This window comes from Chamaea fasciata, unplaced genomic scaffold, assembly GCF_029207755.1.
Source record: "Chamaea fasciata isolate MVZ Bird 193981 ecotype frontalis unplaced genomic scaffold, bChaFas1.0.hap1 SCAF_17, whole genome shotgun sequence".
Taxonomy (NCBI): Eukaryota; Metazoa; Chordata; class Aves; order Passeriformes; family Sylviidae; genus Chamaea; species Chamaea fasciata.
In genome coordinates this window covers 15,680,895-15,704,333 of record NW_027094102.1, presented here as the reverse complement: position 1 = coordinate 15,704,333, position 23,439 = coordinate 15,680,895, and the positions used below count along the sequence as shown (strand labels likewise).

Below are 23,439 nucleotides of genomic sequence, written 5' to 3'. Positions count from 1 at the left end.
GCCTCCTTTCTTTTGGCGTGTATCGGGGACAGTAATGAGGCTACGTACTGCTGGCAGATTGAATGACTGCATTTTAGACCCTGCAGCAAAACCTTCCAATGATGACGCTTCACTGGGGCTTCCCAATTGATGGTAGGAATGGCCAATGCAAACTGTGGAGCATCCTCTGGGTCTAGTGGAATTTGGAAGAAGCAGTCTTTGATATCTAAGACCACTATTTGCCAGTTTTTCAGGAGCATGTTTGGGGAAGGCATCCCTGGTTGGAGTGACCCCATGTCTGGTATCACCTTGTTTATTTCTCGGAGGTCCTGAAGGAGCCTCCACTTATTCTTCCCTGTTTTTTTTATTACAAATACCAGGGAATTCCAAGGACTGGTTGTTTCTTCTATGTGACCTTTTGCCAATTGTTCTTCTACGAGCTCTTTGAGCGCCTTAAGCTTTTCTTTACTGAGTGGCCACTGATTTATCCAGACTGGGGTATTGTCCAGCCATGTTAACTTTTGGGTAGGGCGCTCCACAGTGGCCACTTCTAAAAATCCCAGAGGTTTTTTGGGATAACTAATCTGACCCCCCACTGGGACATGGTGTCTCTCCCCCACAAGGGAGTCTTATAGTCGATGAGAAGCGGATGGACATTAGCCAATTTTCCATCCAGACCCTCAATTTGTATCATGCTTTTTGAGATTTTTGAAAATTGGAGCCCTCCTATACCATGAATCCTGCCAGCCACGGGTTGTAATTCCCAGTGAGAAGGCCACTTCTCTTCCAGTATATTCATGACGTCCAAGCTGCAGTCTAACAAACCATTCATGTGGAGATGGTCTGTCCCATGGGTTAGGTTGCATCCTAGCATGGGCTTGTCCTCAACCACCACTTCTGCCCAGTAGACATCAGGTGTTTTGCCATCCACTGGGACCTCCGCTGGAATGGGAATGGCCTGGGCGATGGTTTGCCCCTTGGCCAAATGGAAGGGTGGCTGAGGACAATGCGCCAAGAGACTGAATTTAGGTATGCTCCCTCTGGTGGTAAATGGGAACATTTCAATCTCTACAGGTATGTGTGCAGTGTCCCCAGTAACAAAAAAACTCACTGTCTAGTCCTGGGTGATCTACCATCACATCTCATGATTTTTCAGGCAATTCTACTTCAATTATGGTCCACTTTGTAGATCTGAAAAGAAAGGTATCTTTAGTTATAAGTTAAAAACGCCCACAAGGTTGCCAAACCTTGTTAGATAAACACTCCCCATTCTTTTCTTTTTGTTTCCCCACACCCAGCTTTTCTTCCCCCCCTTTTTCTGTTGGGAGAGAGGTTTTTTTGCATTGGAAGCCGCTGTATTTGTGTCATGGTGCGCGATGGGTTCACGCTGGAGCTTTAGTTTTTTTGATTGCTGGTTGTTTCATCTTTTTGAGCGTTTTTCTTCTTTTGCTGGTTCTGGGGACAGTCTCTGGCGAAGTGTCCAGGCTTTTTGCACAGGAAGCAGATGATGTGTTGAGGTTGTTTTGGTGTGGTCTGTTGTCTGTCGTCTTGTGGTCTTGCAGCTGCTACAGTCTTAGGGTTGATAGATTTGGGCTTTTCTTCAGGTGTGTTGAACAGCTCTGCTTTCAAGGCACATGCTTTTGCTATCTGTGTCAGTGTAGGTGGAGGATCGACAGGCAGTCCTAGAATCACCCTGTGGCAGGCTTTGTTGGCATTTTTCTGAGCCATGTTTCAGAGTATTTGTGCCTGTGCTACTGAGCCTTGTACCTGTCTTTCAATTGCTGCTCGAAGCCTGTCCACAAACTGCAAAAAACCTTCAGAATCATGCTGTTTAATATCAAGATAGTGACTTTGTGGTTTGATTGTCGGTAACTGGTAAAAAGCTTTTTCTGCAACCTTACAAATTTTCTCTAAAATGAACTTTGATAATACTTTAACTTGTTCTTCAGGAACAGCCCACTGTCCCTCCCCACACAAGTGCTCATAGGTGATATCTCTTCCCTCTAAATCTTTAGCACCTTGAGCTGTTTGACTAAGCTCTTTTAGGAGCTCTTTTAAAGATGTTTTCCAGGTATCTTTCCAGAAATCAAATTCTGAGGGAGACAACAGGCATTTAAATATTTCTTTTAAATCTGCTGGTGTTAATTCAAGAGATGCAAAAGTAGTTCTTAACACACTTTTAAATACTTTGTTGTCTCTACCAAATTCCCTTTGGATTTTGCTTAATTCCTTTCTATTTTGGAAAGAGAAAGGCTGGTAGTTTCTAACTGCATTATCTCTACCAGAATATGTAACAGGAACTCCTGAAAATATAACTTCACATTTCTGGCTTTGCTCTTTAGAGCTATCCCACTCAGTTTGGTTTTCATGGGGATTGGCTGTAGGCTTGTTCTGTCCCGTTTTCTTCCCCTTCACCCCGGGTCCCGGCTGTGGCTGCAGCAGCAGCCTTGGCCCCACCCTCGACCCTGGGTCCGGCATCACCAGGGGCTCCGGGCTCCTCCCAGGCCCTGGCCTCGGGGCTGACCTCTCCCTCATGGAGATTGGGTTTGGGGATACTCCGGGTCCTGGCCTTGGGACCCCTTCCAGTCCCGGCTTCTTCTTGCCCGGGCCCCGGCAGCCCCGGCTCCACCCGCACAGCCACGCCCGGCACCCCGGCCTCAGCCCCGGACCTCGTGGGCCCCGGCAGCTCTGTTCCTCCCCCGGTCCACGTGGCTTCCGCCCCTGGCCCTGGCCCTGTCCCCATCCCGGCCCCATGGGAACTGGGGGGGGCGTGGGTGTCCGGTGCGGGGTGTGGGAGCTGGGTGTTGAAAGGGGCGGGCGGGGAAATGAGAAGTGGGAGGGGGTCGGTAACTGTGGGAATTGGATTGCAACATTGGGAGGAGGGGTGGGATCACGGGTGAGGGGGTGGGGGCATCGGGTTGTAGGACTAGGAGGGGTTGGGGAAGGGAACGTGTGCGTGGAATGGATTGTAGGAAGAAGAAGGATAGTATGGGAGGTTACCCATGTGGCCGTGGGCACTTTGGCTGCATGCCACGTGGTCAGGCTTGCTTATGGGGTAAGAACCCTTATTTTCAGAGCCATCAAAAGCACAGATTTTCAGATATAGTGGGTGGGAAAGAAGGGTAGAGGGAAGAATCTCTATCAGCCTGCGCAGAGCTGCTAGAGCTAGGGCACGGAGAGGGAAGTGAGAGACCAGGGAGACTGTGACTTTCTGGCCAGGCTCCCTGTGTTTCCCGGGTTGTCTCACACTTCTCTCTCAGCTCAGGGGCAGAGGGGATAGAAGAAGGGGTGGGGGGGCTGGTGGGAGGGGGTGTTTGCACCGTCTGTTCTTTTGCCTGCTTCTTATCTCTTTATGAATTAAAATGAACAGTGGGAGAAATTTCAGAGCTGTTTTATCACCTAATTCAACTTGGTTTGTTAACAATGTTCCAACTTTGTCCTAGTAAGAGACAGAATTTATATTTTGCTCAATAAAGTCAGGCAAAAGAGAGGACAGCCAGCAAACGAACTGCTGTAATTTTGTCTTTGAGATTTTTCTATCTCCCCTACCTAAAGCTTGTAGGATTAGGGAATATTGGCCTTTTTCCTGCACAGAGTTTTGACCAAATTATGGATGTTACAATGCAGTCTGTGCAGTTTATCTACCCCATTAACAGCAAAATGCAAACTAAAACTAAAAGCAACAGTAACCCAGCTTAGGAAAGGATAAATTTCTCCTCCCTCCTGGTAGTGAAGTAAGATGAAGAAACCGCATGTCAGGGGAAGCCCGCAGCTTTTTAAATCTTAAATCTTAAATCTTTTTAAATCCATGTACATGGCATCCCTTTCCTATAGCTAAAGTTACATGCCTTGCCACCCCACACACTCAGGGGTCACCTCAGGGGGTCCCAAAAGGCACTTACCTTCCCCTTGGAACCTCAGCTGGCTGCAATCTGCTGTAAAGGGTCCCTCATCCAGAACCGATCTGTCTAGGTCTCGACGGGTTGCCGGTCCTGTCCCAAGCCAGAGCACTGTGCAAAAAAATGGCAATTCCAGTTTTGGGTAATTGACGATCCAAAGCTTGTAAAATCCACAGGTTCGCGTGGAAATTCAGCCATTCACATGGGGTCACAGACCTCATGGGGAGGCCTCACGTTGGTTGCCAATCTGCCCGAGTCCCTGCACCCCTAAGGTCTAGCCCTGGCTCCCTGTGGACTTCGGGGAGGAATTTGAGCTATGACGAAGATAAAAGACAAAAGGCACTCTGATTCCTCATGGGAAACGATCCCACAGGTTTAATACAGAACCTGCTCCTCAGAGACCAGGAGGAAAAAGAGGGCAGGGCCCCTCATCCAAGGAGTTTTAAGCTGTAAGGAGGAGGGGGGGGGAAGGAGGTCTGTTGACCAATGGGGGTGGACCCAGCAAGGAGATACAGGGGGTATCAAGTGAAGGAGAGGCGCAAAGATACATGGGAAAGTATAATCAAAGAACACCCAGTGCAAAATGAACTAACTACTTAGTGCAATACAACAAAGATCTGTGCCTTTTTTGTGGCCAGAAAGAAAGAAAATTCCCCTGGAGACAATGGGCAGTCAGGAAGCAGTTAGAAATTGTCATTCGAGCCGGAGGAGAATTTTTTGGCCTGTGGAGAGGCACTAGTTGTACTTGCACAACACAGTGCTGCTCACCCCAGACCAGAAAGCAGTACATGTGGTTGTCTGAAATACATAGAGCCAGCCTCCTCTAGACACCCTGCTGGTTCACCTTGCGTGCCAGGCTCAGGGCAGGGCACAACACCCCTGAGATGGGCTCAGCAGACCTGCAAGCAACTTCCAGCCCAGGCAGCTGGGGTGACAGCCAGCCCTCAGTACACCCTAGGCAAAGGCACCTGCTTCTGTACCAGGAAGGAGGGATGCTGGAGTTAACCTGCTGCCCGGGAACTCCATGCAACCTGCACTGTCCAACAGGTAAGTTGCCTATCTCACCTCTTGTGTGTGCATCACTGCTCCTGAGCAGAGCTGCCTTCTGGCAAAACTTCCTCAGGGTAATCCCTCCAAATCAGCCCAGAGCTGCAGAGCTTCCCCTCATCCCTGCCTGCACTGCCTCTCTGGGTCCAAAGCACTGTCATAACTTCAGCCCCTTCCAAAACAATCCTTAGGGTAGGTGCCAGCACTCACAGGAAACTAGATGGAAGCATTTCTTTTCATCTATGTTTGACTTAACTCAGCAGGTCCGTAATTTCAGCTTGGCTGGTGGGTAGTTGAGCTACAAGCAGAATGAGAAAACACTGAAAGGCTGTGGTTCTGTGGGGACAAGAACCACTTGGCTCTGGAGGCAGAGACGCAGGACTGCCTCATGCCTAGCACTTTGTCTTTGCTTTGGCTCTCAGGGGCAATGTAAAACTAGTGAAACAGACATTTTCTTTTCCACCAGCTACTCTATGCTTGAAGCTAGCTCCCCAGGCTCATCCTCTCTATACATACAGGCATGCAATGACCTCCTGTGTTTGTCTAGCACTCTCTTGGGTTGCAGGGACACAAGTCTCAACAGAAAGGCTCCCAAGCCAGGGCAGCCCAGCAGGACAAGTAGCAGACATGAGAGCTCTGACATACCCCAGGAAGCCACTGGAGTGCCCAGAAGCAAGAGGCTCTGCAGACCCTGCGGGGGCAGGCAGCGGCTTTCAGTAGGAACAGAGTGGAAGAAGCAGTTCCATGCTGAGACATGGTCAGGTAGCCATTGCTGATGGTGCATTTCCTCTTCTGCCAGACATTTCTCAACCTGAAAATGAGTGGAGGGGGAGCTGAAGACCGTGCATATGGAGGAACAGCTATGCAATGCAGCACATCACTGGCAAAAGCAAGAACCGTGCAAGGCACAGCACAGGCCCACAGACCTTATCAGTCATGCAGCTGGATGCCCTGGACTGGGTCTGGTCTGGGCTGAGAAGGACATCTCATGTGTTATAAGACAGTCTTGTACAGATGGGCAGCTCCCCATACTGTTGGGGAGATGATACGGGAACAGAACATCAGTTGGGGCAGCAGGACCTGCTAGCACACCATGAAGCCCTTTGCAGAAGTCCTCAGCAAACATCCAAGCACTTCAGCTCCAGATTGATAGCAGGCTGGCTCTCCTGTGCCTACCATGCAGGCCCCTGTCTTGGTTTGGGAAGACAGGTATCTGCCAGGTAAAATTACAATCAGAGGCTCTTTGGCAAAGATTTGGGAAATAGGAATAGCAGTTCTTTACTAGTATGTAATATAAAGCAAACAAACACAAAAAAAACTCCCCCCCACCACCAAACAACTACAGCATTAATGACAAACAACAACAGTACCAAGAACCTTGAGGGCTTTGTTTCACAAAACCCAGGGCAGTTTGGTTTCGGTGTCCCTGCAGGATCCTCAGAGCACCAAGCTGAAACAGTGGAAAAGTCCCGGGCTGGTCGCTGGGATGGCAGGGTGTCCCGGCAGGCAGGGGCAGGATGTCCCGGCAGCGCAGGGGGTGCAGGGTCACGCTGCAGCAAGAGGAGCAGCGCCGAAGGAGCCAAAGGCGAGGCAGGGCCTGGACCAGCTCCTGCGGGTGGCAGGGAAAACTCAGGATTCAGGCCGAACCGGTGATAGTAGATTTCCCAGGACTGGATCCCTTTGGCAACAGTGAAACTCCTCCAGCCAGCAACAGCCGTTCTCTTTCTCCCCAAACACCAGAAAAAAAAAAAAAGCCTGAAGCTGCCTCAAGCTTTGTCTTTTACCTGCGTTATCTCCCCCTTCCACCTTTGTCCACCTCTTTGTTTCGGTTAAGTACTCTCAAGTATCCAACACTTGGTCTCCTTGGTAACTTGTGGGGAAAAAATTCGTTAGAGAAAGAAGGAACAAACCTAACCCCCAACAGGGACAATGCAGAGGAGGCAGGTATATGCAAGGATACAATCACCCATGGGGGTGCATGGTGGCAGGGCTCTAAAGCAGGGCAGGTCTATTTCCACCCGCACAGCGGCCTCATCCATCGGAGCAGTGCTAAATGGCCCGTGGAGACAGGGAGGACTCTGGGTCAGCAGCACTGTGAACACAACATCAATAGACAGAAGTTCCTTGAGGAAAGGCTGTTCAGAAACATCATGAGAGGTCAGAGGGTAGGTGTGAGCAAAGGACAATCACAGCCAATGTCCTCACTTCATTGCTGGGCCAGCCATCCACAGACACAACTCCAGTCACCCACCCAGGAAGGGGACAATGTAGAAGATTCACAGGAGATCAGACAGGGGGCTGGAAACCAGCTGTCCAGAAGGTGCTTCCCTGAAACAATGTTGGGATTTGGCATGGAAACACATATTACCTGCACAAGTCCAGGGTTCTCCAGGTTGTACAAAGACCGGATTTCCACGTGCTCTGGTACTAGCTTGTACCCATATCCTGGCATCTCTTCCCAGTGCTGCAGGACGTACAAAGCCTTATGTTCAACATCCACTGACAAGTTCTCATCTGCCACTCCTCTCTTGTTCCTCACAGAGGCCTCTGCAGCAGAACACAGCCAGGGAGAAGATAAAGGCTTCTGGCCAGCAAGAGTCGTGTCAGGATATCAGTCACCAGCACAAGAGCAGGAGATGATGGACAGGGCAAACAAGCACCTCTCCAGAGCAAATCCCCATTTGAAGGAGGAGAGCAAAGATGAGGGGAGTGAATTCAATATGTTGCAGTGATGAAAGAAATGGCAGGCAGGAAGAAAACAAGCCAAGAGAACTGCAATGGAAAGGGCAAAAAAGAATTGACTCTGGCTCTGGGAAAAAGATCCAAGGGACATTGAGGAGGACGTGACCCTGTGGAGCAATTTAAGTCCCCACATCTCTGTGGTAGTGCCAACAGACCCATGGATGAATTTCTGCCAGAGAAGTGCTACTGGAAACCGTTACTTGCCACACTCAAGACATGCAGCTGTGCTCTCTGTTAATGAACACAATTAGTAATTGACTCCTTTGGCACAGCAAAACCAAATGGCAGCTCAAGATCAAATCTTCCTGGTGGGAGATAAGCTAGAGCCAACAGGTGAGGGTATAATGACCCACCCACTCTTGGATTTATGGAGCACAACTCCCCCTTGGATATCAGTCTGAGACCTAAACCATTCCAAGCAGTGCTCAAGCGCAGCAGAGGTTCACAGGGCACCAGCTGCAGCTGTGTTGGAACCAGAGCCAGCTGTCAGGGAACACCAGGAGAGCACCTTGTTTCTCCCTCCCCAGCTATCCAGTGACCTGAAAAAAAGGGGGAAAGGGTTTCTGGAGGCTCCTCGCCCTCTCCTGGGTAGGATTTCTTCTCCCTTCTTTGCATAAACCTTAGAGACCACAAGAAAACTGAGGAACAGTTGCACTAAAACAAGGAGAAAGTAAAGTTGGCCAGACATGTAGGTGTCCTCACTCTGAGTGGGTAAGGCCAGGGCTCATCCTGCATTGCCTTGAAGTACTCAGCCATCCACCAGTGGGCCACATCTGCTCGAGGTTGGATTCAATTACACAGGTGTTGGCCACAGCAGGGCCTGGCCTTTGCTGAGGGAAGTTCTCCATCACTGCTGGTGAAGGGTTGGTGTGTTCTTAGACATCTGTGGCCTTGGCTCAGGGTTTGTAATGCCAGTTAAAAGGAAAAAAAAACAGCAAATGAGAAGCAGAAGCTGCCCACAAGGTGGAGATAAATAGTAGAGAGGGACAGCATGGAATGACCTAAGGCACCTGAAGCCACTGGAAACACAGAGCATTCCTGGACAAAGCCAGCTGAAAACAGGAAAGAAGACTGAAAAAACAATTCCTTCCCCTTCCCCCTTCCCCCTCCCACCCACAACAACACCCACAAACAAAAAAAACTACCCCAAAACATTAAAGAAAACCAAAAAAAAAAATCACCACAAAAAAAACCCGAAACCAACCAATCAAAAAGAAAAACCACTAAAAAACTCCAAAACACCCATAACCCCAAACAGGACTTCATTTTCTTGCTGACAGTGATCATAAGCAGATGAAGGTACAGCTGTGTGACAGTGCCAGCCACTAGAATTAGCTGGCATACAACAAACCTCCGTGACCAACACTGCCGTGCAAGTGGGTTTACTTTGTTCCCCCCACTGCCTGGAAAGCCACTTTGGTACTTAATGGCCTGGATCCCATCTTCTCCCAGTGCAACAGTGTCCACTGAAATGAGGGCATTGAACCCAGGATGCGCCTCTCAGTGACCCAAAAACTGAGCCATGCAGGGCACAGAGTGAGGAGGCCAGCCTGGTTGCCTCAGGGAAGAGAGGATTGTGGGCTCCCAGACCACCCACCAGCACATGCATTGCTAAGCGCAGGCAGCTATTTAAGGGACTAGTTCAACAAGCCCTCTGTACCTTCAGGAAAAGCTTCTGGAGGGACCTTGAATATTTTATTGTCCACTTTGATCTCCTCCCATCTCTACTCTGCAGCAGGGATTGAGTTTTTCTTGCATAAACTATCCAAGATCTGTGTGGGTTTAAAAGCATCTCGCCACATGTTGTAGCCATTTCTGCATGGAAAAAGAAAACATCGAGAACTTCTTCAGCTTAAGTTTCTTTTCTAGGCTGTGAAACAGCCTTCCCTCCCAAAGCACGGGCTATGTCACTAGAACCCTGCTCAGATTTTCACTGGGAAAACCCTGGGCTTAAAAAGGTTAGAAAAAATCTTAATGAATGAAAAGCTAAACAAACTCTTGTCCTGACAGAGAACAAGCTGGACTTGCACACCACAGAACTATTAGCTTCTGAGCAGCAGAAGCAATGGCAGCAGTAGGAGCAATTCTCGATGCACTTCCTAAGTGAGAAAGAGGTTTTAGCTGGGTACTCAACTCCATTTCCCACAGCTAATTTTCCAATAGCAGGGTAGGAGGAGAAAAGTTTGAAAAAAACTGGCTAAAGACACTGGAGAATCCATACGGAAGGAGGCCAAAGGAAATCAGATGTCCTGAGTGTTGCTGCTTACAAAATGCTGCAGAGAAACTGCTGTATTTTCTGACAGAGGCCAGAGTCAAGCAAGCACTTTTCTCACAGAACACCAATGTGAAAGCAATAAAGAATTTTCTTTCTAATATTATGCAAGGTATATCAGTTTGCAGTAGGAATTAGAACTGTCATAGGAAGCTGGTAGGTGTCTAAAGAGATAGAGTTATCCATGTAACTTGTAGTGAATCTGTGGATCACCTGCAAATGCATATTCTGTCTCACAGAACAGGAGTACTGTTACCCACATGTGGTAGTTGATAAGAATGTCTATGGCCCTAATGTGTCACATTGGTACCTACAAGTCATATTGTGTAGCCACTCCACAGTTGGCCCTGTGCTTGCTGTAGAATCAATTCTCCAAATCAATCTTGGTCTCTCCAATCAGATCATCAGATCCAACCAAATCATGGTCAAATACTGCCACAGTGAGTTCTGATTCCATGGGAAAGGAGACTGTCAGCTCCACAACTCTGGGCAGAAACAAACAGGGAAAGTGCAATCCGCAAAGAGGATGAAAATGAAATACATGCTCTGCTTTGATAATCCTACACATTTAAGAACTGTATGTGACAACTTAAAGGCCTATGATAAACTTTCATTCTCTCTAAATTCAGTATGTGCAATTTTCAGTGTGCATGTTCAAAGGAATTACTTTTCCAGGAATATATGGCTCCAATAGAGGGCGTGGAGTTAGGGAAAAAGCTCTCCAATGCTCGGCTTCCAATTTTAAATCAAGTCCTTGGGTGTGCTCGCCTCTTCACCTAAAGCATGATGGTTCCTGAGTTAGCTGGAGGCAAGAGACATGCCCAGGGGCTTTGTGTTAAGGCACAAGATTCTCCATCAGAAAGAAACAGAAGACCTTACAATGTGAGCCACACTCCAAGCCCCAGATTTGCACTGTTCTTATTAAACCTGCTAGGTAAAACCTTCCTGCATACTCTGCAAACACCGGACTGAGCTGCTTTGGGATGTATCGCTCCTTTGTGTCCTTCTGCTGCTGCCCCAAAGTCACAACCACATAGAGGTCTGCTTTGCCATTGGGGTCTGCTGGAGACAGATTTGTAGCCTGGAATATACAAGAGATACTGCTGTACACAGCTGTGGAGAGCAACCTGCACAAGGAATACTGCACAGGCCTGACACCACCCAAGCCTGCTTGGTCAGGTCCCTCCAGCAAGTACCCCAGCAGTGAAACAGCCACTTGTTCCCACACAGATCCTCACTCTACAAGCCATTGATGTCTTTAGTTGTGGACTCACCTAGTTGCTCATGATCTCAAGGCAGATGTGAGGAGCCAAGAAATGCCCATTTGCCCATCTTCAAGCTACAAAGCATGGAAGACTCTCCATGGACGTGATGTAGGTGTCTTCCACTGGCAGAGGCTTCAAGCCAGCATCACATTTTTCCTAAGTGCCACTGCTCACATTCACTGAGCAGAGAATGGCAGAAGGTCCACAGGGAAGGGAAAGACTGCCAAGCGTTACTGCCGCCTCCACCAGAGACTTACCTCAACAATATAAACTCTTACAAGAACCTTGATAGGTCCGTTCCTTAGAATGCCTCAGGAGACCTTGGGTTCTGTAACAGCTTCCTCAGTGGGGTAGACATAGAAGGAGCCCTGCAGAAAACACTTTTCAAGGAACAGCTGGATATGCATGGGAATATCTCAGAAAGGATTGGAGCCACCAGCTTCACATGCCAACTACAAAATCAGAGCCATTTCCCCATGCAGACCACAGACGCCCTGTGCCCAAGGGGACAGTCCTTCCCAAAGGTCCAATCCTGTCCACATGGCCCAGGCAATCACTGCTTGCAATTTAGGCTGCAGGCTGTCCTACCACTGCCAGTGTCAGATCTGAGCACCTCTAAGCACTTTAGACTGCCAGAGGACACCAGAGGTTTTCTAGGGAGAGCTACAGCTTCTGTAGTTGATATTTCAGAGTCTTCAAGAGCTCCTGGATGGGAGGATGATGCCTCTTTTAAATAAGTTTTCCTAATTTTAAAACCAGTGAAGCTTACTTATATAATACTTATGTGCATACTGAATACACCCAGAGGCTGCCACCAGAATGAGTCCTTTACGCTTCATGCTTTCTCCTTGTAGCAGCTAAAAAAAACTGAATTGGATGGATTTATAAGCTAACAACAGTAGGACCATGGTACAATTGCTTCAACAGGCACTAACAGTACCCTGGCCAAGCTGCAGCCCAACCTGCACACCCATGCACTCTGCAAGGTTTTGCTGGTGTTGGCTTGCTCTAAAATATATGTCATAAGGATCTTCTTCCACAAGCAGCACAAATGTCATCCAAATGAAACAGTACCTTGTGCTTCCCCACATAATGTTCATCCTCATTTCCATCTTCATCTTCATTTGCTTTGCCGTGATGAAGGGGGAAAATACACAACCAGTCTTCAAAATTACCAAACTCATTTTCCAGTTCAGAGTTGTAGATCTGAAATAGGTAGAAAGTAATTTTGGGCCTTTTCCTGCCATCTTAAAGGAGAGTCAGAAAGACCATCCTTTCTCTGTTTCAGACATTTCACCTAGTCCTCCCTTACTCCTGTATTACTCACTGCAAGGTGTTAATGGCTTTGGTGCTGTCCCTGGGGCCAGCCTTGGATGTGGATGCACATCTCAGCTTGGCTCCAAAGTCTTACTAGCTACATTAAAGTCCAGCAATTGTAGGGCCTCAGCATACACTGCAGGTTCTCCTCCCAGCATAACTTCCACTGCAGGAAGGTGAAGACACGGACAAAGAGCCAGGGCTGAAAGAGACTAGGTGACCCCAATTATCACCTGAAGGGTAGCAATGAGCTTCCTCTTGGGTTGAGCAGGTTCAGCTTCAATCACTATCTCATCCTCTGCTTCCATGTCAATGGAAGATGCATTTAAATTCCCTCCATCTAGAAAGGACAGTAAGAGATTAGGAAACACTTCGATTTCGCCCATCATGTCAAGTGTCTCTTCATGAAATTACCCCAGACTCAGCTTCTGCTTTCACCCAGGGCTTTGGCCTGTGTCACAGCAACTGGAGCTATTGCTGTTTGTAACAGCTGTCATTCCGGCATCTCAGGTTTCCCAGCATGGCATGGCTGGATGGGTGGAGGAACAAAAACTGGCACAGACCTACCTGCCTGTTTGCCTGCATGGCCGCTATTCAGACAGGAATTGGGCAGAAACCGAATGAAGGAAGGTGGTTGTGCCAGCTCATAGCTGCTGTCAGGGAAGGCACAGAAAAGAGCCCACCCTCCTCTCCAGATGAGTGCTTATTTGCTGGTCTGCAGGTTTGGGTGGCTAACTGAAGCATCACTGCCACTTTCAGCACAGCCAGCTGAGCCTGGAGAGAATGTGTCTAGACCTTTCTCAGGGGCACTACAAAACCAAGGACAGAGTGGGTGTGTCTTGTCCCATTTCCCAAGGCTCCAGATTCCTCGAGCGCTAATGGCATGCAGGTACTCTCAAGGCCTCTCCTTAAATTGTATATACATCATTTTTATACTTTGCACTTTTCCAGGTCAGAGCTATATGAGTCACTGCTTACACCTCTGCAAACGTGAACCTACAGCTGCAACACTGTTCTCAGATCATAAAAAGATTGTTATTACTGTCTGTTACCTCTGTTACCTTCTGTTACTGATTCACTTGTACCCCAGGTGAGTACCCCATGCACACAGAGTGATGCCCAGCTCCTGGACAGTTTTTTCTGTCCATCATCCTCTCTCCATCCCACCACTGCTTCCCAGTCTCACCCAGACAATCCCATGATCTCCGCAGATGACTTTTCTGAATTTTGTTCACACAGGAAAGTACTTGCTTTAACACCGTTTTACAAGACTCCACAATTTTCCAGGACTTATGACTCTTTTCCAAATTTTTTTTTAGAAAAGTCTAGTGTTTTCAACTTGAAATAGTCTGTTAGCCCTTGTCAATATCTTCAGCCTCTCTGCTCACTTTTATGTTGCTGTTGCTGAATGTTGCAAGGTTGTTGTCTGCACAGACACCATTCCCACAAGCCCAGTACCCTCTGGGATGGTACAAAATCTTGGTTCTCCCCACTAAAGAGTGGGATATTTCTGGAGAACTCACATGCATCGTTCAAGTCATCATTCTCAGCATCTTCCTGCATGACTGAAACACACATAAACAGTCACCTCAGATCCCTGACAGAAAAGGCTTCTCCTTCCAAGCACAGAACACTGATATTTTCCTGTCAGCTAAGTAATACAGAGGATGAAATCATTCAGCAATAACATCATTGCAGGTTGGTATCAAACAAGTGTCTTAATGACCTTTTTCTTCTCCTCAGACCCTCCTGCTAGCTTCTTTTGATTGGAATTTAAGTTGACAGTGCAAGGAAGGAAATTTGGAGCAGACCTGCTCCCATAACACATACTAGGACATAACCAAGACAGAATAAGCAGCATGAAAGTCCCTGTTAAAATCAGCAACATCACATTTTCAGGAATCCTTCAACAGAAGCTGCCTCTTTTTCACACCACTTGAGCACTGAGCCTCAGGGATGTTTCAATCCTGCTGAAATCAACCCACCTGGTAGATGCTTGATACCTGGCTACTGTAAGTATGCTTAATACACTAAAGTCCACATCTTCCTGCAGATCCACGCCACGAGAATTCCTATGACACTCAGAATGATTGAAAACATCTTCCTCAGACCAGTGCAGCCTATTTTCCCTTCTGTTGGCAGCTGCCACAAAATACTACCTGGTTATGCAGCTCTTTCAGGGATGCCTAGTACTTGGACCACCAATCCAGTTCTTCTAGTTCTGGTTTTTCCTCTTCATATTCATCTTCCTTCTTTACAAGCTTATTGATAGGAATCTTCTTCAAAGGAGCCTTAAGAGAACAGAGAAAAGGGTTCAGAGGGAAGAAATGACCACCCAGGACACTCATGCACCCTCCTCCAGTGCTCTGGGAGCCTCTGGCAAAGGCTCAGCATTCAGGCAGAGCACAGGGGGTGCAAAGCTGCCTGTGGCCACAGATTTCCTTTTTTGCTACAAAAGAAGCCATTCTCAAGGAACAGGGCAGGTCTCCTTAGTGTCCCTGTGCTGGAGCCTCACCACATGACACTGCCAATGAGCAGGCAGGAGAGAGGAGTGTTTCAGTCCAGAGAAAAACCTGGTGGATGAAACCTAACACTGAACTTCTGAACTTTTTCTGTTGTTCGTAATCTACAGTCTGGCTTTACAAACTTCAAAATTTGCTGGGTCCAACACATCACTCACCTTCACAAAACTAAGTAGGTGAGTGCTGGAACCTGGGTCACCAGCTGCCAGTCCAGCATTTACCACAGTCTGAGATAGAAGATGGTAAGATGAGATGTTGCAAGCTCAGATGAAAATAAAGAGCTTCACGTTTGCATGCATTTATTTCTGCCCACTACTTATTACTTTTGGCAACAGGAAAATCCTCCCTGTTAAAACACTGTAGTCTGATTGATTTTAAAGCTTTTCATAGCCCAGACCCTGCAAAAAAACTGCTGGAAATCCAACTACAGTACTGAGATTGGCCACCATCATCAATAGGCTTGTTGCTGACTCCCAGGAATTCAGAATTATGAGATGTACCTTCCCTACTCAGAAATAACCACAGATGAATCAATCTTTGTCTTCTTCATGCTTCCAGATCAGGAGTGCTGGCTGTTGCTATCATAGAACTATTTAGCTCAACTGTTACTCAATGATAAGGCCTTGACCTGACAACGCAAGAGAACTTAAAACTTTTCAGTCCTTGGTCCTAGTGGACCAGTTCCCTAAAGATGGAGGTCTCATTGAGCAAATTCTTCCTTGTGAGGGTGGTGAGGCCCTGGTACAGCTTGCTCAGAGAAGCTGTGGCTGCCCCATCCCTGGAAATGTTCAAGGCCAGGACAGACAGAGCTTGGAGCAGTCTGGTCTAGTGGAAGGTGTCCTACTCATGGCAGAAGGTGGAACAAGATGATCTTTAAGCTCCCTTCCAACCCAAACAATTCTGTGATTCTGTGACCTTGTGATTTCAGGGAGAGTATTTTGCTGCCTGGCTAAGAGGGAGCAGAGGAGCCAGGGATCTTTGCCACTGGCAAAACCTGCCTGTCATCTCCATGAGAACCTCTCTAAGCAGCTCACCTTTGGGCACATCCTCTGGTTCCTCCTCCAGCTCTCTGGGAGAGAATTTCATCACATCAGACACGGCATGAGTACCCACCAGCACAGTGCGCCCAAATGCATGCTTTTCCACCACAAGGATGCTGAGGGGAGGGTGCAGGTATACCTGCTCTGGAAGCTCCTGCAAAATAATTATGCATGGGGTTCACAGGAGTAAGGTGATCAACCTGTGGTATCTCTGAGTCAGAAAGTCTCAGTCTCAGCCACAGTTCCCATGACTCACTGTCACCAGTGGACCAGGACCAAGCTGAGTCATGGAAACCAAACAGAGAAGTGGCAGCACTCAGAGCTTGTCTGCCTTCCCTTTTCTGGAAACAACAGGAGGAGGGCAGCATGGCCATACTTACAAATTTATTGTGGCTGAAAAGGTTGTTTATAATGATGGGGGGGGTCTCTGTTTTCAACTCTTCTATCTTCCCATCAATAATGAGCTGGTCAAACAAAAGTAGCTCATTTCACATGGGGCTCAGTGTCTCCTCCAGCATCTGCAGATCGAGATAGAAGGCCCAAGTGTTCCACAGACAATGAAAATAAACCACATGCAGGAAAGTGAAGAACCCTGGGCTGACTCCCCCTCTCACACAGCCACATGCAGCTGGTGGCCGGCAGGAGGGGATCTGGTAAAAGTGTGGGATCAGCACTCAAGGTCAACTAGCACATACCAATCAACCTCTGAGACCATGCTCAATGATTGTCAAATATTCCCTGAACATAACCACACTGCTCAGAGCATAGATACCTGAGTGCTTGAAGGTACAAAAGTCCCAGGAGGACTGCCATAGCACTGGCCTTAAACATGCCAGTGACAGCATGGTCATTTTTCTCTCCCCAAGTTCCCCAGCTGACAGAGGCAAGGGTTTAAGTTGTCTCACCCTGATGGTCTGGCAATGAGTTGAAAACACCACTCTTGCAAATGGATCTGAAAGGCCATTATCATCTGCAGGGAGGATGTCTCAAGCCTGATACAGATGGGCTTGGAGCTGGAAATAGCTGAAGTCTGGTAAGAAAAGGAGAGAGGAGGTCCCCAACAAAGTCCTGTATAAGGTCACAAAAATGCCTGAAGAAGGCCAGCCAGTGGCTGGAGTGGGCACATCCTGTGAGGAATAGCTACCACTTCTAGGGACTGTGGTTCTCAGGCCAGTACATCTCAAAAGGTTTAGCCATGCTAGACAAGCTCAGTGGGCTCCTCAGACACCTCTGGGAAGTACATGACATGTGAAATGTGCAGTGTTTTGCTATGAGCATCTACTGCAGGGGAGCACCACCAAGCCTCATCAGAGGGCCAGAACTCGTGCCCATTGCCAATTTGGCAGCACATTCAATGCCTAAAAAACACCCACCCATCCTGTCTGCTGCTTTAGCTGTGAATGTGCAAATGATTCCTCATGAGATCAAACTGCATGTGCCTGTCCCAGTCATGCCTTGGAAATGACACTAGATCAGGTCCTAATTCTGAGACATTATAATTCTCAGATCACACTGTGGCCTGGAGATGAAGGGCCGAAGTCGTAGGGAAACCCCAAAATAATAAAAGGAAGTCGGCAGAGCAAACGCAGGTCCGACCAATATGATTACTGCTACGTTTCTCCTTTATTCTGTGTAAGATGGCAGGTTTTATACACTCTCTATAGTTTACACTTCCAGATACATTCTCATTGGTACAAGGCACAGGGAAGAATGCAAACACTCATTGTTTAATAAACTGTTTAAGGTAGCTACTATGTCCACACCATTTACTATATGAAACCCTTTGACCCTTGCAACACCTTAAGTGAAAATTTCTACATACGACACACTCTTGGCACCAATTTCTATCTGCGCCACAACCTCACAGGCCTCAGTGCCACGGCCTAGAGGCCTAGCATATTGCTCAGTCTGGATGATTCAAGTACAGCTCATCTACAAAGGGTTGTGGGGAGACAGTGACAAACAGACACTAATCAATGGATGGGACCTGCTCTCCTGCTTATGTGAAGAACCAGCATCTGCACTCACCATCCCTTCTGAGCTGGCTGGGAGGGCTGTATGTTGGGAGCTGGGCTATCTCCTGCCCACTCTCAGAAAGGAACTCCTCAGGCAGCTCTGCCAAACAGTTTTTCACATATTTGGTTACCCCAAGCCACATGTAGATTTTCAGTTTGGCAAAGATCTCACCAGTGTGTAAGCCAGGGACCTGAAAGCACAGAATGTTTAGCAGGTTTCACATCTCAGACCAAGATGATCACCATCAGCCTGGGACTGACCAGAGAGCACAGGAGAGAGAGCACCACATCAGCAGAGGCAAAAGGCAGTGGCAGAGTGAGAGCTGTGTTTCATTGTGAATTCCAGGATTTCAGGAAGGAGGGCTGAAAGCTAGGAGGAGGAAACAGCATGAAGCAAGCAAGAGTGCAATATTTTGGTGTAAACCCTACCTTCATAAAGAGAGTCTGGATTTTTGCACAGTCTTTGCCTTTTTCCTCTTCAACTACTAAGTAGAGGATGTTTAGTGCAGGAATCCTGGCATATGACACACGCCTGTTGTTGCTGAGCATCCAGATGAGTACATCAGGGAGAGTGGACTGGGGCTGGAGGGAGGAAAGGGAGGAACATCGCAGCAGAGGAACAGCATGCATCATCCTCCTTCCACTGACACAGTGAAAGCTTCATCTCCTCACAGAAGGGACTGTTGAGCAATGGCGGTTTAGAGATCCAGAAATAAAGGATGTAACATTGGCCACATGCTTCTGAAAGTCAGCCCTGCAATATGGCTCTGGAGGTGTTGTGATTTAACCCCAGCTGGCAACCCAGGCCCATGCAGCCCCTCACTCACTGTTACTCAGTGTGATGGGAAAGAAGATTCAAAAAGTAAAAGTGAAAGAAGTCATGGATTGAGATAAAAACAGTTTAATAGGGAAAGAAAAAGCTGCACACACAAGCAAAGTAAAGCAAAGAATTCATTCCCTTCTTTCTGTGGACAGGCAGGTCTTCAATCATCCCCAGAACAGCAGGGCTCCATCACAGAAACGGTGACTTGGGAAGACAAACACCATCAATACAACTGTACATCACTCTACTCTCACATAGCTAAAGATGGAAAAATTATTTTACTTCACTTAGTGAAAGACTTCTCCAAACTTCAACAGCATCTGTCCACCTTATTTCAGCAAACATGGCATTCTGGTTGACACTGAAGAAACACACCAATTTTTTTCAGTTACTTAAAATACAAATAATGAAACGCTGAATGTAGAGAGTCTCTGCTATGGATGAGAACCTTATTCCAATGCAAGTTTGAATCTGCAGGAAGTATCTAGGGTCAGTCACTGGTGGAAGTATAGGCAGCACTGTTGGAAGCGGAAGTGTAGGCAAGGCTGTTTTCCCAGGCAAGTGTCTGCTGCAGACAAGGCCTTGGTGGGGCAGAGAGGCCCAGGAGGCCAGGAGCTGGCCCAACTCTGCCTCCTACCCACCACAGAGTTGCTTGGACCACTGCTCCTGCACCAACAGCCCTGCAAAGCTGCCTGGCCTCATCCCTCATTAGAGCTATCACCAGAAACATGGCTAACTTCCAGTAGCTGGAACTTGGAATTTTACATAGTGAGGAAAGACAGCAGAGAAAAAGCTTCAGCCCAGACTGGTGAGAGCCCCAGCAGCCAGCTCAGTATCCTCTCCTTGCCTACCCTCTCCAGCTCAGAACAGGGGCTCCCTAGGAGCCATTGTACCTCTTTAGCCACAAAGCGTATCTTTGTCAGGATCCTCCTTGTCACCTTAGCCTTCTCCTCGACATTGTCTCGAGTCAGGCGCTGCCTCACACGGAGCCCCTGCTTTGCATACAGGATCTGAACAGAAAGCACAGCTGTCACACAACCAGCCATGCCCCACTGCCACCCCACATGGGGGGTCAGCAGGGAGCCTCCTGTGTGCTGACCACATCCATCCTGCCCCATTGCACCCTGACCTCCACCATGGCTCACTGGCCAGTTGCTGAGAGGCAACCTCCATGAACCTGTCACAAGCCATTTAGCAAAGGGTGCCAAGAACTGGAGGCTCTAGTAACTCATCAACCCGGTCAATATCATCTGGTAACAGGAGTCCATGACCTTTAAAATCCTTTGGGGCAGAAAGATGTCTGAGGATTAAACATTTCAGAAGCTGGTGGTCTAAGGCTCCAGATAGTGCCTGCGGGAGACTTCAGCTAAGGAGCAGCTTGGGACCACAGTAGTGTGGGAATATGAAGATGTAGGAAACTGCAACATAGGGCATGGCTTACACCATTACTACATATCAGAGATAGTGTACACATCTGAGGAGAGACTTTGGGATGAATCAAAACTAATAATGAAATTCAGAAGAAATTCATGGTGTACACCCACTATGGACTAGCAAGGCCAGAAAACTCATTTCTTGTGTGGGTTCTCTCTTCTAGAGTGTCTCAGATTAGCACAGTACCTTCACCATAGCTCAGGGGATGACACACAAGGAAGCAGAGGGAAGGATATGCCTACATTTTATTTCCTGCTGCTGTCATTGCATTTTGGTCAGCCTTTCAAAGCTTTGTAGTCTGATGGCAGCTATGACTGTGCTGTGAGCTGTGCTCCGCTGTGCTGTGATGGAGGGTATGTAATTGTGCTCTGAGCTAGCTGGTCTTGTGTGCAGGGTGATAAGTGCCCGAGTGTTGCCCTTTCTAAGGACAGACAGATGAATGGCTGTTGTAAACCTGCTGGATATGTATCCAGCCAAGTTTTCAGAAGTAGCAGATCTCAGTGAGTCACCACAAAACTGCCTGCCGGAACATGGTGCACCAAAAGGCCTCCAGCAACCTACTGAGCAGCAATATGCATGTGCTCAATCACATATGCCCCAGTGGAGATGAAGGAAGGCATCAGGGCACAGCATTCTGCACATAACTGAGGGCACCCATGGCCAGACCCTGTCTCTGTTCCCTGTGCTGAAAATTGTACTAGTCTGAGCAGAAGTTGGGAGATGCTGTAGTAAAAGCCTATGACTGATACAGTGAGTCTTAGCTCCAGGTTTCATTCTTAGAATCAGTTCCTGCTGATCCTCCAGAAGTTTCCCTAGAGCTCAGGCTCCCACCAACCACCACCAAGCCCCACAACTTACAATGTTGCGCATCAGGTATTTTTTCCGACATCTGTCCAGGTTATTTGAATGAGCCACTGGGTTTTTTTCTGCGCTGAGTGAATATTGCCTGCAATGAGAAAAGCAGCACAGACTCTGGATCCTCTGTACCCACCATGTTGAGCACAGCTCACAGCAGGGACATAAGCTCCAAATCTCTGGTACCAATGTGTCAGCAGGGTCTCTTTCTGCAATGCCCTCTCTTCTGCAAGCTTGTTGGTTCAGAAGGTACACTGAGGATTCTCAGCACCTGAGGCTCCCTTTCTGTTGCACTGTGGACTGAAGTGCATATCGGCCCCCACAGGGTAGTCATGGGGATTGAAACACTGGTCTTTTGACTGCATGATTGAAAAGAGTGAAGGAAATGTCCTTCACATTTAGGAAATATGTGGGAGCCCAGGAACACTGAGGCTGCCGTATTTGACCCCTCTGATTCTTAGAACGGGACTGGTGTCTCCCCTCCAAGCTTGAAGAGCTACAGGGAGGGTCCTTTTCCCAAGTCATCCTCATTTCCTTCTGCACATCCACCTCCAAAGGACAAGAGAGAAGGCCATATACAGCCCAGGCAGAACATGATATGACCTCCTAACCTGAAGACAAGAAACTTCAGGAAATCAGGGACATGCTAACCTGCATCCAGCTACAAATTTCTCTAGCCCCTCTCTGAGCTGCTCTTCTGCTTTAGCCTTTAGTCTTCTCAAGAGCTTCTCCATGTCATTCAACCCCTGCTCCTGCAGCGAAATCACAATATTCACAAAGCTTGCACCTGGCTGAGGAGTCAGAGTAAAACCTTGCAAGGATGCATTTGCCACAAACGGAGTATGCCTTTCTGCAGAGCTGGGATTCATGAGTGCCGCAGATCAGCACTATGCTGCCAGGGACTCTCCAGAGCCTGAGGATAACCTTAACATTTGTAACAACAACACCTTGTGTCTCAGTCCTCGAGCAACCACTAACATACCCTGTGGAAAGCGCTGCTTTCTTATCTTCAAGCTCAAAAGGGAAAGGCAAGGTCCCAGGGAGAGATGACACCCCCTTCATGACAACCTGAGGCTGAGAGTCTGCTTGCCAAATCATCTGCCCAGGGCTCACACAGCTTAGGACTGGCAGCAGAGAAGTCTGTTGTCACAGACATCTTATCACATCACTCACTCATTCAGGAATCACCACCAGGCAGATACACAGCATGAGTCCATGTGGCCTACCCGACCTGTCTAAAGGGCAGGTGGGACTAAGCCCTCTGAGAGACATGGACTTGCATGGGTTGAGACGACAGCAAACATCTCACACAGCAACTGCACATGCAACAAGGAAAGCACACTAGGATGGAGCATGCCACAGACAAACACCCTGAACATGCTACCAGGCGCTCTGCCAGTTTGACAATCCAGTTGGAAATGCAGAGTCACCAGGCATGATCCTCCCAGTAGCTCCATACATAAACGCAGGGTTTTTCATGTGCCATGGGCAGGCAGCTGTATGACCTAAGGGCAGCAGGCAGAGGAGGTTATGGCTACTGCTTACAGAAAGCATATGCCATATCATAACACATGTGCTTGCACACCCAGCAAGGGAGCAGAGGCTGAACTCTGTCTCCCTTACAGGGAATGAATTGGCTGGTTTAGGCTCTGCACCATGGATCTGCCCTTTCCCATACCAAACCAGCACACACAGTTTCTAGTGGAGACAGCAGCACATGCTCAGATGAATGAGGCTGGCAGGAACATGGGATGCCACCAAGATTTCTCACTGCTATGGGACTAAGTAGTAGCAGGCACAGGCTGCACAACACAAAGACATTGCCAGGCCTGTGGGACAAATTAGACAGCATTCCCAGAGCAAACATCATCAGAAGAGCTTGTGAATGTGTCTTGCCTGCTCAACATAGGACAGCATATGCCAAGAGTACTCCTCTCCTTCTTCCTCCCTGAAAACAAGCCCTTAGAATGCTGCTTGTGAAGCAGAGAAGGAATGGCTGTTATTGACAGGTCTCTGTTTCCTTGGGACCCTGTCCTTGGCCATCTGCACACATCAAACAGACACTATGGGGCTCGTAGAATTATGATGTCTGGGAAATCCCAGCCAGCTAGGCCATGGCAAGCAGCAGGGTTGCAAGGAAGTGAAACTTATGATGCATTGCTGAGCAGACCTCTAATAACATCTGGAACAACCAACTTGGGAAGCTGTGACAGCTCCAGGGAAGGTGGG

The 23,439-nt window shown here is 48.1% G+C and overlaps 1 long non-coding RNA gene and 1 pseudogene across 1 annotated transcript; both read right to left on the bottom strand.

Moving 5' to 3' along the window:
• Positions 1 to 1,134: 1,134 nt before the first annotated feature.
• LOC136298297 (uncharacterized) lies at positions 1,135 to 5,646 on the bottom strand. Its single transcript, XR_010723287.1, has 3 exons — positions 5,571 to 5,646; positions 3,882 to 3,989; positions 1,135 to 1,170 (listed from the first exon to the last, which is right to left on the bottom strand). It is a non-coding gene; the product is annotated as an uncharacterized lncRNA (long non-coding RNA).
• A 937-nt stretch (positions 5,647 to 6,583) lies between these two features.
• The window catches only part of LOC136298171 (fer-1-like protein 4), a 31,765-nt pseudogene continuing 14,909 nt past the window's right edge, over positions 6,584 to 23,439 (bottom strand).